This window comes from Takifugu rubripes, chromosome 5 (assembly GCF_901000725.2).
Source record: "Takifugu rubripes chromosome 5, fTakRub1.2, whole genome shotgun sequence".
Taxonomy (NCBI): Eukaryota; Metazoa; Chordata; class Actinopteri; order Tetraodontiformes; family Tetraodontidae; genus Takifugu; species Takifugu rubripes.
In genome coordinates this window covers 2002501-2021387 of record NC_042289.1, presented here as the reverse complement: position 1 = coordinate 2021387, position 18887 = coordinate 2002501, and the positions used below count along the sequence as shown (strand labels likewise).

The 18887-nt window shown below is 42.9% G+C and overlaps 1 protein-coding gene, 2 long non-coding RNA genes and 1 other non-coding gene across 4 annotated transcripts in view; 1 reads left to right on the top strand and 3 right to left on the bottom strand.

Moving 5' to 3' along the window:
• Nucleotides 1–504: 504 nt before the first annotated feature.
• LOC115249928 (uncharacterized) lies at nucleotides 505–14665 on the bottom strand. The gene is made up of 4 exons (XR_003888544.1): nucleotides 14547–14665; nucleotides 10319–10731; nucleotides 10137–10174; nucleotides 505–1159 (listed from the first exon to the last, which is right to left on the bottom strand). It is a non-coding gene; the product is annotated as an uncharacterized lncRNA (long non-coding RNA).
• Nucleotides 6663–6731, bottom strand: mir196b (microRNA mir-196b). Its single transcript, NR_105353.1, has one exon. It is a non-coding gene; the product is annotated as a microRNA mir-196b (primary transcript).
• On the top strand, nucleotides 12951–14110 carry LOC115249929 (uncharacterized). Its single transcript, XR_003888545.1, has 2 exons — nucleotides 12951–13252; nucleotides 13468–14110. It is a non-coding gene; the product is annotated as an uncharacterized lncRNA (long non-coding RNA).
• Nucleotides 14666–18568: 3903 nt separating the features above from the next.
• Nucleotides 18569–18887, bottom strand: part of hoxb13a (homeobox B13a) — a 10279-nt gene continuing 9960 nt past the window's right edge. Inside the window, exon 3 of the mRNA XM_029836975.1 lies at nucleotides 18569–18887. This exon is cut by the window's right edge and continues 721 nt beyond it. The gene's annotated coding sequence lies outside the window, so the exon portion shown is untranslated.

Genomic DNA, 18887 nt, shown 5'->3' with positions numbered 1-18887 from the left:
GCATGCACGCATGTGTTTGCAATCTTTCCTGCATGTGCAACTTTCTTAAATATAAAAAAATCATCCACAGATCAGACGTTCCTGTTGATGTTACAAGGAATTATACACATTTTAGTGAATAATTTAATTTTCCCTATTCAGGAAGACTGCAGTTCCCATTATCAGTGAAAGAGGGATTGTCTCTATATTCCTTTTAATCTTGATATATGTAGAACATATATATTCAATTGGTTCATTATCAAATCAGATTTGGTTGGAGACAATCCTAAATATTGTTTGCCTCAGAGGGCAACACTTTCTGTGTCGGAATAAACTTAAAAAAAACAAAAACATTTTAGGGTAAAAGAAGAAACTTAAAAGTGAGCGGCAGGTGGTGAGAGGTGCAGGTGTGTTATAGTAGCAGCATGACTGAGCATTCCTGTGATTACCTTCATTATAAGCATAACCACAAGTGTGCAAGTGTGGGACATTTAAACTCCAGCTAAATTACAGAATGTATTCAGACAACAAAGAAACTTTTGACAGTGTTGCCTTAGCTACTTTATAATATAGCTAAATTATTTTCATAATCTGAGAAATGTTGATTTAAAAAAAAAAATCCAGACGGCCTGATTATGCAAAAAACATTATTCACAAAACATTATTTTCCTCCAAATAACATTTTGCTACTTTTTCTGTGTGAAAGGTCATCTTGGGTCACAGAAGGAGCTCTATACATGCCAGATACTGTTTATTTCAATTTGGCCCCACAAAATAAGACAGTGAGAAATAATTTGTCTCTGTCATTGTTTTAATTTACTTTTCAAACTCTTCTTTTAAAATGTTGCTAGTGTTTCAATAGTGCAGCCTAAATGTTTTATCATACATCATGCTAATTGTAACTCCCCAAGAAGAGCGATCCAAGAAATTCCATTGAAAAAGACTTATTATTATTATTGATTCTGCAACAGCTCTGTGCCATCCAGATGTTGGTGTTGCAGTTCTGGGGTCAGCTTCTCAGGTGAGGCTCACGTCCATCCAGCCTGAACGACCCCAGAGCAAGATGTGAACAGGTCAGCTAGCGCGCTGCCACGACACCACCAACTGGTGGGAATTATCAGAGACTGTCAGTGGTGGAGTCTTCCATGGCTGTTTACTGTCAACAGCCATCAAGCGGATCCTGGAAACAGACAACACATGTTTCCAACGCTGCTCGTAGCTTTTCCGTCCGTCAGATTGACAGCAGAGAATTCATATCGATATAAAATCCAATTAATGTCGGCCGCATGTGCTGGTGGTAAAAGCATGGTGATATTAGACAAGCGGAGACCTCAGAGGTCGATCTCTACCCTGATACTATCAGCGGTGCTGGAACGGGAAACTTTTCTGTTAGTTTTCGCAGCTGGTTTGAGCTTTCTGGTGTGACTTCCATGCTCATATTGGTGTGAGGAAATATTGGCTACACTTGCTGGGTGTTGGGAAAGTGAAGCTACGACCACACTAAGGAGCATTGTCAGCCATGTGCAGACGCTTTAAAATAAATGAAAACAAAGTCAAGGTTTGTATAAATGTTCAAAAACACTATATAATTGGTTAAGGTGGTGATGTAGCTATTAACTCTGTCAGCATGGACTGTATTCAAGTGTATTTGTACTCATATTCAGTTAAACTAAAAGTTTATAGTAATCTCAGACGATAGTGAGCCAGTAAAATCGTAATTAATTCCTTGGCCAAGTACATAAGGTTTTTATTTTTAAGTTAACGGCAGTATATATTCACCCTGGCCGCATCTTTTGATTCATCAGAGCTTGTCACAGACCAATCCCACCATGATGCGCGTCCATGCGGGCTTAATCGAGTGTTGGGCATCTGTGACCGCTTTCTAAGCGTCTGTTGCCCGATATGTGACAGAACTGCAGCAGATAACAAGAGAGCAAGGAGACAATGAGCCAACCATGTTCCACATATGGACGAGTCTTTCTTCTGTTTGTTTCATGGACAGTCACCTGTGGTGCCGGTACTGGCTGCAGTTGGTGCTCGGATGTTTCTGGCGTGAATGTTCAGCTTGTGCCCGTGTGTGTTCTCTCCCACAGTCCATACATGCAAATGAGGTTTGTGGTGACTCTAACAGGCGTGAGCGGGCTGTGTGTCCTGTCTGGTCACCTGTCCAGGGTGTATTATGAGAGACTCAAGCACCACCAGCAATGTTGATTAGGAAAAATTGGTATTTAGCAGAAAACTGATGGAAGCCAGTGTCCTGTTGTGCCTTTCAGTGGGGCGCGGGGGGCATCTGCTAGCTGCTGACGATATGGCTCATTTAAATCTCTCACAAATCAGAAGTGTCGTGCTGTGTTGCGTGATGACAAAGAAATTAAGAAATCCTGATTCCCATATCAAAAAAATGTAGTTTTGTGCCTCTAGCTGAACTCTACCCACAGGAAATAATATTGCTCACAAACCATAAAATCTATGTTCATTTGCATGCATAACTACGCTACAGAGATCTGGGAAATTTATGCCCTTAAATATGTCTCCAAATCAGTAAACGCACACAATTAGTGCACATTAAACTGCCAGATGTATGATTTAAGGAATCCATGTGACGTTCATATGAATTCCATGATGTGGTAGACCCACCATGATTTCCTACTAACCAGGCTTTTATTGTTTAACTGTCCGCCAGCACATAGAAAAAGATGGAAACGAGGTTGGGAGTCCATGTAGTCCTGACATCCAACCACCATTTTGAAATCACACTGTATTCTGTTCTTCTCACTCATTTTTAGAGAGTATTCCCAATGACACCTTTGATTGACGGGTCTAATTATCCACTGCATTGTTAACGTCATTGGCAGCTCCAGCTAGCAGCACTTAACGGTTCTGTTTGTCACAATAAAAGTGTCCATCCACCAGGAAGCTCCAATCTAACTTCTAGGTAATTCCAGCCGCTCATTTACTAATCTTGCATGTCCATGTGTTTAGGTGCTGTAACGAGCTTCTCGCTTCACATTTGGAACTCATTTGCTTTGATAGTGGCTCCGCGCTCTTTATCAGGATTTTGTTGTCTCCGAGCTCAAGTTGAGGAAACCCAGATGACAGAGGACTATGGCAGCGTCGGGCTTCTTTTCTCAGACTTCACAAAGCTCTTCCAGGATGACAGCACATATTATATGACTGTTAGGACAGACTGAGTGTGACTCCACCATGTGTAAACCAAAATTCCGTATGAAAAAGACCACATCCATTTCTCGCTGCATGTGGAGCTGATTGAGCTAAAGCTGAAAATCGGCATGTCATAAGAAAATTGCCCCACCTCTGCCCCCCTCGTGGCAATATTAAATCTGCTGCACAGTGCGAGAGCGCGAGTAAATATTTCCTGAAACATTATTTCCACAAAAGAAACTGCTGTAATATTTGTAAATTGTAGCCGCTCGTGCAACTAAACTGTGAAATCCATCTGTTTATTTAGGACAATTGTATCCATTTATGAGGTGCGCTACCGATGGAGCCATATTTCTACAATATCTGATAAACTGAGGAAATTATCTGCCTTCAGTGGTGCTAGGATTAGCCGCAAGTGGCTTTTCACAGTAAACTGCTTCATTTGGACGTCTGCGCTTGATGTAATGTGGATAAAAATGGGAGTTTGTGCCGGTGCCAGAGTGCAGTCAGACTGAACTGTGGCTGCTAAATGTTAATGTGCTATTAAACGCGCTGCAAATTATACAAAAACCCTCCGCCGCTGACACCGGAGAGCAGGGGAGAGGAGGAGATTTACAGCCCCGTGGCAGCGGGCTCGCCTTCATAAAACATATTATGTTTGAAAAAGAACACAGAGTTTATATCACAGCACGACGGAGGATACGCGAGGGACGGAAAAGGCCAACTCTATCTGACCCCCCCCCCCCCCCCAACCCTTGCGTGCGAAAGTGGTGTGATGACCAAATGTTATCAGAGACACTTGAGTCTGCATGCTAAAGGGCGGCCATTCACAGAATGCAACGCAGCCTGTGGTGGAAAACCTCATAGATGCTCCGTAAGTACAGTTCACGTTCAGGTCCTCGCTCTGTTCAGCACCAAAGGTCAAAGGTGAGTGCACAGTGAGTGCGGAGCTGCGGGGATTTTGGAGGAAGGTTCCTAAATGTATGAGCTGTGTAATGGGTGAAACAGCCTCTCCTTGAGCCAAACTCTTGGAATTTAGGAGAGAAGTGCCGTTACTGTGCAGCAACCATTGCTCATTGACTTAAAATGAATGCTGGCCAAGAGGATAAGAGCACTCCTCTGGAAAAACACAACTGTTATAGGAATGCGGACAAAGAAGGTTGCAGCCTGTTTTACTTTGCAGGAGAGAGCTTGCTATTGTTAAAGGGAAAGATTTACCTGGACTTGATCCCTTTTGTAGAATCTGGGGAGAGTCTTGCTTTCAAAATCTGTCCAATTTACAGACTCATTCAACATTAAGGTCCTGACACAACCAAAGGCACAAAGCAATTAATAGATTCATAAATAAATATATTACACCAGGTTTGGTTAACATTCGACAATGTAAACCCCCTAACTTGACTTGTTGAAGCCTTTTTATGAATAAGTGGGAATTATTTGTCCTCCCTTTTTGTGCAGATGTCAGAAATGTTTCTGTAACTACATTATAATTAAAATGTACCAAAAGGAAGATGTGGTTAGAGACGTTTTTAAATGATGCTTTTCCTTTGCGTACCCAAGTCTATTCTAATGTGATACCACAGAATTATGCCAAGGAAGTCCTTTTTCTTTCTATCAGATTGGTTCTGATCAGGTGTTTATAATGATGCCAAATTAAATTAAAATAAAGCCCCGATGGTATGTAGTTGGTGAATGACTAATTGTCTCTTGCCTGTGTTTGTTTGCTCAAGATTCAAAGTTTATAGTTTCATATCTCCCTCTTGGAATCTGCCTCTTGGGCTCTCCTTTTTAGATCACAGAACTCTACAGTAACACTCTGATCCAGACAGCCACGTTTATTCTACAGCACACACAAAACCCATCCCAGGCTCCATATTCTTGTTTTAACTGAATCCAGGGCTAAGCTAGGCTAACCACACCCTGACCCCCTTTAACTTTGTACATAGACATAAGACAGATCGGGATCTATTTTTCTTTTTTTTAACGTCGCTCCCAGAAAGAAAGCTGAGTGTGAAGAATTGCGATGAGTCAGAGATGTGGAAGCCCTGGCCAAAACTCTACAAAAAGCGTAAAGGTCTCTAAAATTCAGCTATCTTAGTGAATGCTCATAGATTCCAAGAGAAGCCCAGCTCCGAAACGCAGTGCTACAGCTTTTATTTTACTACCTTTTACCATTTTACACAAAAATATTATGGACTGTGGTGTGTTTGAATCCAGGCTCCTCATGTTTCCACAGATGTTTCCAGACATTTTGGCTCAGAACTGTGCTTGACTGACATCTCCCTTGCTGTGCTGTTAGATTCATTGCACCTGTTCTTGCTATAAGAAAGAGTTTCAGACATCAGCATTTCATTATCGTGGCCAATGGAATTCACAATTATTACAGGATTTTGCTAATAGTCATATTAGATTTTACATGCTAACTGTGTTCAAATGTGTCGGTGGTCTCTAACCAAGGACAAGAGAGCCGCACCCGATCTGAGTAAGAAAGGTGCACCAGGCCCCACAGCTGACAGCATTTTTAACATGTTTCCACACCTGATTAAAAAAAAAAAAAATCAAAATTCAAATTTGAAAATATCGCGGTGAACATCATTCACGATATCGGCACTGAGACATGACTCAATTCAACCTGCTGCAGATCGGTACATATAATGAAAATCACCCACGTGAGTGTGCAGATGTTCCACTCTGAGGCTGCCAACGCTTCCAACAGTGAAGAGCAAAATATGCGTAAAGACGATGAAATTCATTCTGGATCTGTATACGTGAATGACAGCCGAGAGCCGCTCTGGATACCGTGTTTTAAAATGCAGGCTTGATTATGGACCCTGCTGTTGTGCACTCGGATTTTTACGTTAAATGGATACGGTAGAGGAAACTGGCTGATCTCTTTCATCATCGAGTCTGGAGCCCCGCACCAAAACATGACCATGTCGTCCTCCTTTGATTGGCCGATTCTGAGGTCAGTGTTAGAAGGTACGAACAGAAAGCACATTGCATCTTGTCCCAGGACTTTACTGTTACACTCCTTCTGTCTATGACCATCTGGTCTGCACACCCCCAGTGGAAACACAAACCAGATCAGGGTCTTACGGAACTCAGCTATACCACTTGGAGAAAATGCAGCGTTGCACTCCGTCCTTCTCACCACAGTCGATCCACAATACCTACGAATGCCCTCCCAAACACACGGCGAAAGAAAAACACAACATCTGGGAGCACCTTGCAGAAAATGAGGCAATATTTATAGAGGCTTCTTGATGCTGTAACACATGGGAAAACCACAGTGTATCCATTTTGAATTTCAAATTCCAAAAAAAGGGAAAAACATGTGTTTTTCATTCAGATGTGGCAACAAATCTGAAAGAGCTGCAGTTTGTGTTATCCATCACATTGCACAATAAGTTACATTTTTTTAAAAAAAACACACACAACAAAACACTGCACTCCTCAACCGTGGATAGACGTTGCGCGGGGTGACGGGTGGGGCGTGTAGATGTGCAGCGGAGGTCAGCGTGACTCAGGCAGTTTCAGGTTCCTGTGATCACAAGAGTTCAGCCCAACAACTTGAAACTACCTATATCACACCGCTCCGGTGTGAACCCGGCACAGGACAGAGCGGCCGACACCGAGGGAGGAGGCGAGTGAGGAGGGTGAGATAGTTCAGGCGGATTAACAGAGCGAAGCATAAAACGATCCATCAAAAAAAATGTGGACGCATCAGGTTCGGATTAGGTATAGAAAACTGAATTTAGATGTTGTAAAACCCAAGTCTCAGAAATAGAATGAAAACTTTAAAACATCTCCACAGTGTCACTAAGGATCAATGTGAGCTGGTTTGATTCTACTGGACTTACTGATTCCCTGTGCTGATTTGTGATGCTGGCTGTGGCCCCACCCACCTCAAAGGGCAACGGCACGTGTTTCCCAGGGATACCTGGGCAACAAATATCCCTGACCTCAGATTCCCTGCTGATCTCCAGGCCCGAATCCAATCACATTCAATCTTACTGTTGTGCACCGGGAGATTCCAAATTCAAACAAAGCCCCCCCCATAACCTGGAATCTTAGTTAGTGATGTTTTAATGATAAATCTTCTCATTGGCTGCCTCATCTTTTCAGAGGAATGCTTTGCAGCTAATCTTGGATTACAGCCCTTCTTCCTGTGGTCATCCAACGCCAGCGTGCATTACCACTTTAGAACCTGCAGCGCGGCGTAATGCCGTGACTCCGCTGAACTTTTCAGCACTCTCAGTGATTGAAACCAGCCTCGACGCGCTTCCATAACAGCTTTGCATTGTATGGAAACATCAGAATGGTTCCACGCTGGTTTGCCTCTGAGCTGGAATCAGCGAGTCGGCAGCTGTGATTTGCTATCAGTTCAAAATGGAAAATGGTGAGGCGCACATGTGGTACCAGATGAGCTGTTAGCAGCTAGCTTCTTATCATATCCGGGCTCCCGTGTACCGATCTACATTGAAAAACCCGCGCCGTACGGCAATCTTTAGTTTCAGCCGCATACGGTCCTCATTCCAGTCATATTCTAAAAAAAGGCCGTCTGTTACTCCCCCCTCCCCTGTCCAGCCAAACTTGCCGGTCTGTTTCATTTCTGCTTTGCTCGCATCTCACTTTCGTAGCTCAGAATCAGCAAAAGAACGCAGGCTCGGTTTTAGCCATGCCAAAAGTTTTCTGAAGGATTGACAAATGCAAATCCAGTTGCAGGGCTGGAAGCACCGCTGTCCTCTGGTTATGATCAAACGATTAGGGCGCATGTGACTGGGTCCAGCAACAGGAGGTCAAACCTCTGCAGTAAATCATACTGAACAAGTCAAATCCCTTCAGCACCTGGTTCCTCCTTGGCTTATTGAAAATCCAACTGTGTGACCCCGATGTGAGGTGAAGTTTTGAAAAAGTCCTGAGCTGTTTCATGTGAGAAAGCGATGACGACAGTCTTGGAGGAAGAAAAGGCCGCCTTTGGATACACAGTGGTAGAAGTTAATGTTGGGGTAGATTCAGAAGTTGGGTTCCACAGACGAGGAAGTAGAATAGAAGCCGTATCGCATCCAGACAATCGACCATGTGCGTCTGAAAGGAAGCCAGCGTTCAGAAAGGCCTGAGACAGACAGGCAGGGCAACAAAGAAAACAAACCCTCCTGGAGGCGCAAAGCATCCTTTGGAGTGTCTTTTGTTGACCACCAATAGGCAATAAGGGGCAATAAGACCGCCGTAAAAGCACCCAGCGATAATATACAGCCGTAGTACAACTGCCTTTTCCACTTCCTCCAACCGCCAATAAATGAGTTGGTCAATTGCCACTGTGATAAAAGTGGTGGTGAGAGGGACACAGATGGGAGAGAGGCATGCAGATGGATGGAGATGGAGGAGACGGCGCGCCGCTTCAGACACGTTGACGTCTCAACATGGCGCCCGCCGACCTGCGAGCCGCGGGAATGGCTTCCTTCGTTACTGCCCTCTCCCTTTCTTCCATTTCCTCTCCTTCTGTATTTTATCTGCTCCTCCTGCCTCTTCTCTCCTCATTTGCTCCGTTTTCTCCCGATTGAATTACGGTCGCCGCCGCTCTCCTTTGCTGCAGCGCGTTCTCTTTTCATCCTCCTCTAACAAACAGACGGCAGCTGGCTGTTGTGGCGGAGGAAGTTCAGCCATGTGTTCCTGATCAAAGTTCCACATAGAAGCCCTGTAGTCGCCTCTCGTGCAACGTTGCTTAAATCGCGCATTTAGCCGCTTGTGAGGCACGGCGATGGTCGCGCCGAGGAGCGTGGGTCCCATCCCTGAAACAAATTTCAATCCTATAACTAGAATCAGTGTGTCCCTCTGAGAGATGTTTTATGCTGATTCAGTAGAGCTGCTTTACAGTGTATGGTGCCCTACTTAAATATGCAGAAGACATTAAATGCATCTTTATCTGTGTATCTGATAACACAGGAGCGCCTCTGACAGGCCTGGTATTAGAGCTCCTCGATATATGTGTATATATACATATATATATATATATATATATCCAGGATAAATATTAGTCTGAAAACATTTTTGTATTTGCCTCTTATCTCGGCTTCCCTTCATTTGCAGGAAGAACCCTGCTCCAGAGGGCTTTACAGATGATAAATAGAAGCTCAAAGGATCTCACAGGAAATACGACACCATTAAAAGAAGGCTACATGCTTCCCACAGACTGGAGTTTAATGCAAAATGAACTATAAAAGCTTGGAATGGTTGGGGGAACGAGTCAGAATTGTCTGGTATCAGGCTAATTCTGATAGACTCCGGTGCTGTTGGTCAGCTTTTTGTCTCTTGTTTTCCACAGATGAGTATTTTCCACAAGCATTCGTTTGATTGTTGAGATTTTTCTCTCCGTGAAAAAGGCGCTTTGCGCTGCATCAGTATGAAGTCACAATGAAATAAAACAAAAACTTGTGTCTTGAAGATCATTTGATGACATTACTTCAACTAATATCATATGTGTTACTTTTGAAAGGAAAAGAGAAAAGAAGAGACAGGGCCAACCTAAGCAGGTTCAGATGTTGCAACAGTAGTGCAGCTTTGGTTTGCAGCAATCATGCAGAAATAAATACTTTTCTCCCAATAAAGAAGATTACACATATAAAGTAATTTTACAGGCTCACAGGTCACTACTAGTTTAGAGTTCAGATTCACCTTTGTCATACAATAATAGCTGCAGTGTCTTTTTTTACCTTAATCCTGTTATTTTTATAAATAAAATATATGGTTTGAAAGTAGAAAATAAATTACTATTAGTTGAGTAGATGATACAATTGGGAAAAAAACGGAATATTTTTTTTATCGTGTTTTAGGGGGTCGATAAAAATAGTTCAATTAAATAGATTGCGGTGTTTGTTTATTTATTTTTACAAAAAAAATGCTTAGATAGAAAAAAAAAGAAACATTGGCGCAATAATAATAACGTGCGTTCAATCTGTTGTACACACACGCACGGAACTAAGAGACGCACTCACCTTGAGATGAAGACGTGTGGACTAAAATCCAGGCTAGCCTGCTGGGAAAAACCAAATATCACATTAAAATAGAATAAAGCACTTCGTTTTTGTATTTACACAGAACATATGAGAACGGAGCTGTTTGCACATGACAAACTGAGATACAGAAAAATGACCACGAACAGAAATGTCCCACCCACCGTGAGAGCCAGACGGTGATGCCGTCTCCACCTTCTCGGTGCAGGGCGGCGAACCCACCTCAGTCCCCAAAATCCTGCCCTCTGTCGCTGCTCCGACGGCACCTATTTGGATTTTTAGAGCCCCGCTCGCCCCCCACTCTAAAAATAAAGAAGACGGTCAGCGGACTGACATCCTGTTTTAAGTTTATTACCTTATCTTGGGACTGATCTTGTGCCAGGCAGCATATCTGTGAGCGTCCCCCATCTGACTCACGCCTCCGCATTTCTGCGTCTCTATCCGTCCACCAGATGTGGACCAGAATTCAGCTGCACCCTTATTCTCATCCGCGTCCAGGTCGATGCTCGTGTCGGTGTCGGTGTCGGCCCGAGGATCAGACCGGGCCTGTGAGGCCTGCAGGGAGGAGCGGCCGCGGCTGCGAGAGGAAGCACCACAGATGTTGTCATGGTTTGTGCGCCATCGTTTGCTGCAGTGCGACCCGTTAAAAAAACAGGTCTAAAATATTCTGATAGAAATTTCAACATTGGATCTAATTATTTATCGACACACTGCTAAACTAAAATAGGTGAACAAAGACAAAGCGATTGTTCATTATATAAAACATCCCATAATATCCGGACCCTCTTGTGGCTGCCTGGATGCGGAAGAACCATAAAAGCGCGGGGAGCCTTCCCAATCCCAGGAGCCAAACATTCCCAGCACCAAGTTTATTTCAGGCCTGATAAACAAGTATTTTAAATTACTATTGTCGTCGCTGTTGTTGTTCATTATAACAACAAAAACAACAACAATAATCCTGCTACTACAGACATGTAAAATACACGTAAAATATATCTGTCCCAGTTTTTAGGAGTGTTATTCCCCCCCCCCCCCCCCCCCCCCCCATTTTTTTTCAACGAATGGAAAACACCTTTTTACAGACAATTAAAAAGGAGTCCATATTTCTGTGTTGCCACGGAAACGCTTATTTGATTTCTGCCTTCTGTAGAAAGGCGAACTTTACAATGAAAGAGACGCCTATCGAGCATGCGGCTCACATGCACATCATTTATTTCAATTTACAAAGATTCTAGTGTCTTTCAGACTGTTGGGTCTGATTTAGTTTTCATTGGAATTATTTCAGCTCTTCGCTCCATATTAAGCGACAGACTATTTATATTCAAGGTTATTTTTATTTCTACTCAGACACAAGATTCAAGTGTGTTCCCACTGTTTCTTTTCAAAAACACAGACGTTTGCAGACGCATTATTGTTAATGGAAATATTGGTTAAATGAATACAGTTAAATAACGATCTGAGATTGGCAGACACCCCCAATCACGGCACTAAAGAACGGGTAAGCTTTGTGGGTTTCTAAGAAACCAGGAAATCCACTATAATTCTATCAATTTGTCTATCAATTTGGAATACACCTTTTAAACGATTTGGAAACTTCTGATAGATCTGTGCCTTATCAGGCGAAAAACAGGATGTGTGTGTGTGTGTGTGTGTGTGTGTGTGTGTGTGTGTGTGTGTGTGTGTGTGTGTGTGTGCTGCATGGTTGGTGCTGTTGGGGGGTCCACGCCATCCCCGTCCTTCCTGTTCGTGCAGACATGGGAAGTGGCAAATTGAGCCCTGGCGGAGTAATAAATTCATCACGGGGTGAGAGGAGGTGGCCCCAGATTCTTTTCTTTGTGTCCCAGAGCCATAAAACAGAAAGAAGAGAAAACGAAGCCTCTGAGGCTCTGGCCAGCCCGAACTGTTGTTTCCGTGCCCTCCACTTTTTGTCCATATTTATCATTCCTTCCTCGTCCACGCTCTCGCTGTTGTGCTCTGCGCCCTTCTTCTTTACGCGTTTCCTTGTCACCGTCTTCCCTATCTTGTGGATGGTAGGCTCCTTTCTCCCGTTTGACCCTCCTCCTCCCATTTTCTGCCGTGGTTACTGCTCAGACAGCTTTAAAACAAATCCGTTACTCTTTATAATCTGCAGAGCTTCAGCAGCACGCCTCTCCTCTCCTCCTCCACTGCTCCATAAATCGGCTGCAAAATTCACGCGTCTTGCGCTTGTGTGCGTGTGTGTGTGCGTGTGTGTCTCGGGCATGCATTCATAATGGTAACACGTCTGATACGATCGTCCTGGCACCAGCAACGGTGGTGTAGAATCCGCCACAGAGGACTGACGTCAGATCTGCAGCTTATACTGTACCGGAATGCAAAACGCGTCATGGATGTGAGGATGTTGGTCGGAAAAGAATGGAATTCTTTTGGTCTGAACGTTATAAATAATGCCTGTGTAACGGGGATGTGTTTGGCTACGGTGCAGCGTCCCGCGCGCATCTGGAGGTGACCGTGACGCGTCATGACGCACACTCAGGTAATTGTTTACACTGGTGTCTTCTGTGGGCTGGTGGGTTTACGGTGCGTTTGGCTCTGTCCTGGCTGGGGAAAACATTTGCACAGTGAGGAGGAGGAGGAGGAGGAGGAAGAAGAAGCAGAAGGGGAGGCCATATCTGAGCGTAAACAGTACTTGGCGGGAGGCGCTTCCTGTCTGGCGTCCAATGGCATTCTGAGGTTCACGGACAAGCCGCGCCCACTGCCCCGTGACGACTCCCTTCTGTCATCCCTGCTGTTGTCGTTCCTTTCAGTTTTTAACTCGTAATGGTCCTGCAGACGCCATGTAAAGACTCTTTGTGTATATTTCACTGCCGTTTCAAATGAAAATCACGCGCGTTACAGAGGCCGAACGCGGACAGGAGGGCGAGGACTCCGAAGCTGTATCCAATTACAGTGCAAGTGAAAGCAGCAACCTTGGAAATTCCCCTTTCGTACATGTCGTTCCTTAGAAGGTTTACGCTTATTTCAGGCGTCTGGTTCTGAGATGTACGTGATAGTAGTTGCGGAGATTGTTTTGTCAGGGGAGGATTACGTTTCCAAAAAGGCTCTAAAACGATTTAGACGTGAGTGTTATCATATTATCATACGTGCACATATCAGTATATTTTTAAAATTGTGATGTTTCGGTTAAAGTCATTTTGGAATTTAAGTCACATAAAATCTTTAAAGTAAACCACGGCCTGAAATGTTCCATTCATGCTGCGCACAACTCAGCCTTGATAACCAAGTCGCACAAGCATTAAGATGTTAAACGCACAGAGGTTTGTCCACCTTTCAGGGCTGTGAGAGTGGAGAACGTCGCTGAATACGTGAACTGGTCTGGAAAAGCTTCGGCAAAACTGAGTTTTTAGACCGGATCTGACGACAGACTGAGGGCGAAGGGAAAGAGGAGGATGGCGCACATGCAAGTGTGCTGGTCCGCTCATGAGCTGCTGACCGGATGCAGTTCATCAGATTTGCCTCCAACAGTCGCTGTTCTTCCACAGACACAACTTTGGATTTACAAATCTTGCACACGCCATATAGACCACGTGATGCTGACCGTATAAGTCTAAATAAGGCTTTTAAAAACCATCTTTAGTCCAGAAAATCACAGAGGAATTCAGTTTAAGCCGTCATAAGCATTAACTGTCAACACGAAGCTGGAGCGTTCGGGGACAAAGTTGCGAAACGAGAACCCGAACTCTAACACGGAAAATGTTCCTATCGTGTGTGCGAGTGAATTTCTAAAACGAAATTTCCATTTAGAATCGTATTCATGGATTTCTGTTTGGATAAACCTATTTTGACGCCTCTGATATTTTACACCCTGCCTGGTCGTTGCTGCACACTGTCACCTCTTTGTCCCGTTTGTGACCGAGTAATTAATTTCTCTATTTTTGTTTCGCAGATTTATAAATGATTGACGCATCTTCCACGCCTAAAGAGTAGCCTATCTCATTAATTTAAAACACAGAACCGATACAACTGCCAACTCAAACCAAACGTCAACGCGATTATCTTGCAAACTAAAGACATTCAAGGCTCGACAAGACTCTTGGATCAAACGCTATTATTTGCTCTTTTCTTGGAAGACAATCTTGGGAAAATATCTCACGTGTTTTGTTGCTGGCGCAAGAGCTGAACATTGTTTTGAGAAGTTTGGTTGCATATGAAGCCCAGATGGATGTAAACGGGTAAAAATAGGCTGCATAGATGTGCGGACGAGCGCGCATGTGGCGTCCAGATATCGGCCTTTAATACGGAGAGATCGCAGAGCAACATTAGAATAATGAGACAAATCTGTCTGTAAATGGCCACGTCTCACTCCACAGAAGGCGCGTCGGCAAACGAGGTAGGTGTGTGATAAATACTCACTGGCAACGCAGCGTGGGATGAACGGTGGGCTCCGGGACACGGACGTGGGCATGTTTATGTCACTCCCACGGTGTGTTGGCTCGCTGCCCCACCGCTCTGCGCCGGACCAGGGATTCTTTTGCGTTCAAAAATGCCATTCCAGTAATCTCTCACCATCACACACACACACACGCACACACACCCACACACACACAGAGAGAGAGAGAGAGTCCCTCAGTTCCCGTAGATATAAACAAGACCTGCCGGCGCAAAGATTTCTGCAAATGGTGGACCCCGGCAACACCCTGGTCAAGCTCGTATAACAGGTTACCATGACAACAGTGCCCCAGATTGCTATAAAAAGTTTTACAGCATAGGAAGGGGGCCCTATCCGCACACACGTGCGCGCGCGCGTGTGTGTCACCGGGAGAAACTGTAAAGATGAAACGGAATCCATGTCAAAACAGATTGTATTCTCTTTTTCTCTCTCTTTTCATCACGTGCTTTCTGAAGTTTTTTTCCCTACTATAAAACAGCTGGGGGGGATTGAGACGGGTTTTCATTAAATCGCACCGCTGAACCGGGATTAAAACATATTTATTGGGCTGGCTTTGCATTTCATGCGGCCCTCGGTGACCTTGCGCCTGTGAAGGTCAGCCACAGCTCAGCATCTGCCTGCAAGAATATTTAAAACAGTTCCCAAAATGATGCAATCCGAAACTAAGAAGTAACACGAAGATTTTAAGGAGCGTCTCAACTAAAAACAAAACAGACAACATCACAGAGAGAAACAGCTGATCACCAAATGAGATTTTGTCTCACATTTTCCAATGCATGGAAGACATGTGTAAATATTTATACACATCTTGACGTTTCTTAACGGGGATAATGGGCAACCAGCAGCAAAATTAGTAATTAGCCAGATTTTTAATACTCGTTCTTTCAAAATTACTAGTAGTTATCATGTTTTTGTTACAGGAATTAGATATATTCCGACATTTATCTCATTAATTAATTGAATTAAGGTGTATAAAAGACACAGTGGCAGATTCATGCAGGGATATTGTGTATAAAATATAGTCCTAAACATTAAACTTTTGGTAGTTGAACATCATATTAAAGCCTATGGTATGTCACGGATTTCCAATGAACTTTAAAATTGAATATAAAACGCAGGGACGTGATGAAATGATTCCGTGATGCTGAAATAGTCCGTTTGTACCGCTGACAAATCGATTTTCAGCTTCAGATGTTTCATCTGAGGAGAGAGTGGAAAAAAATCGGGACGTGAGAACCTTCCAGACAATATAAAGTGTTCCTGCTCTGCCTGAGCACATGCTGAGAAGCTGGATGTCTGAAAACGATTCCTGCCCAAGTCTGATGTCTGTTTCTGGACTCTGATGCGCAGCGTCACAATAGCACAGATCGAAAAATGCGGCCAAAACACCCTCTCATCCCCCCCCCCCCTTTAAGTTATTGAAACATTTTCACAGAATACGAGGGAGGAAAACATCTGGATCTGTCACAATGAGTTCAGTCAGGGAGTTTGTTTCGGATTTTCAGCACTTTTCACACACATGGTGCTCTCTGAGTCATGTTGAAGCGCAGCTGCGTACAAGACGTTGATGGGTTGCTGATCTGAAACTCATTCCATTCACTCACAATGTGACACATTTGATATGTGAACTGGAGACTAGACTCGTTAAAACCTTCCAGTTTACATCATACATCATTTTCTATTTCAGTCTTACTGAAATATGATTCCTTTGTGTATTTTCTAAAGTAAAAAAAATAATAAAAAAAACTTTTTACTCCATACAATGTATTTCTTTAATTTCCATTCATATATTTCTTAAGAAACTAATCTGGCTGGAGATGTTTGTCCTGTTTCAACCTGGGAAATCGAAAAGTTCTGGGAACATTACTGTACTGTGTTATTTTTACCAGTAGATGGCGCTGTAAGACAAAGAAAGAAATACATTATTAGCGTAAAATGGCCAATCAATAACGAGTTAAATTGTTATATTGAATACCTCACTGCTTTACAGTTAATTTAAAAGATGGCAATAAAGGGGCAAATTTAATTTAATTAGATTAAGGCACTTTAATAGGACAATTGTGATAAATGTATTATACGATCTGGACATTTTAACAATGACATCACCGGCTGTATGTCAGATCACTGTTTTATTGACAACGCCAGCTGATCACTTTCATACACTCGCTTCCAAACTTAAATGCCTCCAGTAGTTAAAATGGGAAAGTGGTAGCCTTGTCTGATCTCATCCTTAGTCTCTACTCCAGTTTTTAGTTCTTATCCATCTCCCAGCATGCACCAGGCTTGGGCCTGGAGCTCTTTGACAGTTGCATATTTCACCTACACTTTTACTGTCCCTGACAGACAATTACAGTCGGCTGAACACACGCTTTCTGCCAGTCAGCAGGCTGCTGCTCTATAAAAAGCATCTTTCTGTGAAAATGAGAGGCTGTGCCATCTCAAAGAGGGGGAGTAGAGGCAGATAGAAACCCCCTCTGCCATCAGGTTTTTATTCTGAGCTCATAAAATCAGAGGCCCTGCGGCACACTACCTTAGAAAAGGTCTCATTTGACCTTCAGGCTGAGCCAAAGAGCTGTCTAATGCCCCCGTCTCTCCAGGTTTCATCACAGCATTGATGAACTTGAATCAAGAACAAGTATAGTTTCATCAAAAGTGTCTTTTGGTGGAGAAGAAAGTGTTAATATTCAAAGGAGTTCAAGTCCTGTGGTGAAACAGGAATGGCCATCATTGTGTAATAGTGTAGGCTGAAATGGTGATGTCATCCCGTTGAATCTGGACAGAGTATTCTGTTGCTAGGCTAAAACCTCTTTGTTTGGGCCGTTTGTCACATTAATATGCAGGTCAACATGTGCAGCTGATGGCCGCAGCAACGACAGTGAATCCAATTTCACTCAGACTCTTTGTGGCATTTGGTGGTTAATTTTGTTGTTCTATGAAATGCAGAAAACAATCCTCTCAGGTCAGAATGCAGGCGTGTCGAAATAGTTTGAAGCAACTCATGGGTTTCCAGCATTTAACGCAGTTGAATCAGGGGACGTGTGAGGAGACCGGCGAACGTCTGCACCAAATTCCAATATCCATCCTTCGGTGGGGAACAAGCATGGCCGGGCGTCATGTATAATGCATGCAACCATGCAGACGCTGAGTTTATGGAGTTGAAAGAGGGACAGAAATCAACTCCATATGAGACACCAGCATGTTCATATTTGCGTGGGAATGGAACTCATTCTTTTGTTCAGCAGGATGAGAAGATACTGTGAACTATTGTTCGGCATTACACTCCTCTTAACTGAGTGTAAGTAAATTTAATGCTGATAACACTTTTATGTGACAGCACTTTTATATCTGACATCATTTCTGTGCCAGCACACCTTATTGTTACTTAAAGCACAGCTTATAGCACATGTAGGCTGGTGCCCCGAACTGGTGCCCCGAATACTTTGTGTTTTAACTTCAAGACTTATTTCACATTTATATGGAATATTAAAAGAAGGAAAATGAGATTAAAACATTGCCCCTATTTCATTTCAATATGATTTTATTATTAGTTGTTGTAGTAATAGTAGTTGTTGTTGTATTAGTAGTAACAGTGGATATGTTCATTTTGTCGGAGGATGTCATGTTATTTTTATTAATAATATAAAATATTTTTTCTATGCAGATCAGCGAATTGTAGTTCCAAAAATTCACCACTAGATGACAGAAAAGAGCCAAATATAATCAGTCCACATGCGACGGTGAGAAACATCCTCTAGTATTAATATTGACATGTCAGTGTTATGGAGCTTTGGTTTTGATTTATTTACTCGGTTTAGTTTTGTCTTCAGACTTTACTATGCAAACAGTATGACACATTTCTAATCCTTCAGATGTTCGTCTGTCAGCTTTCTGAACCAGAAGAAATGTTGTTTATGTCATATGTTTACATCATCAGCAAATAATAGTCAAACGTGATTAACTCACATTAAACAAGAACACAAGTTTCTCTTCCTATTCAGACAGCGGCTGTTTATTTAAATATCCATTTAAATAACAATAGCACAGCTACAGAAAATTAGAAATAGCGATATACTTTATGTAACGATTATTTTCCTGGTCATTAAATGTCAAACAACATCAGGATTATTAGATAAAAATAAATACCAAAAAATGAATTTGCATGTGAATGAAACATATTTTATTCTCTCTTGAAACTGCACTATATCCTCCTAACTATATAGCCTTTCAACCTCTCTGGATGTACAATTACATGTTCAGAATTTAGCAATGCAATTTATATTTCTCATGTTATTATTACCCTCAGC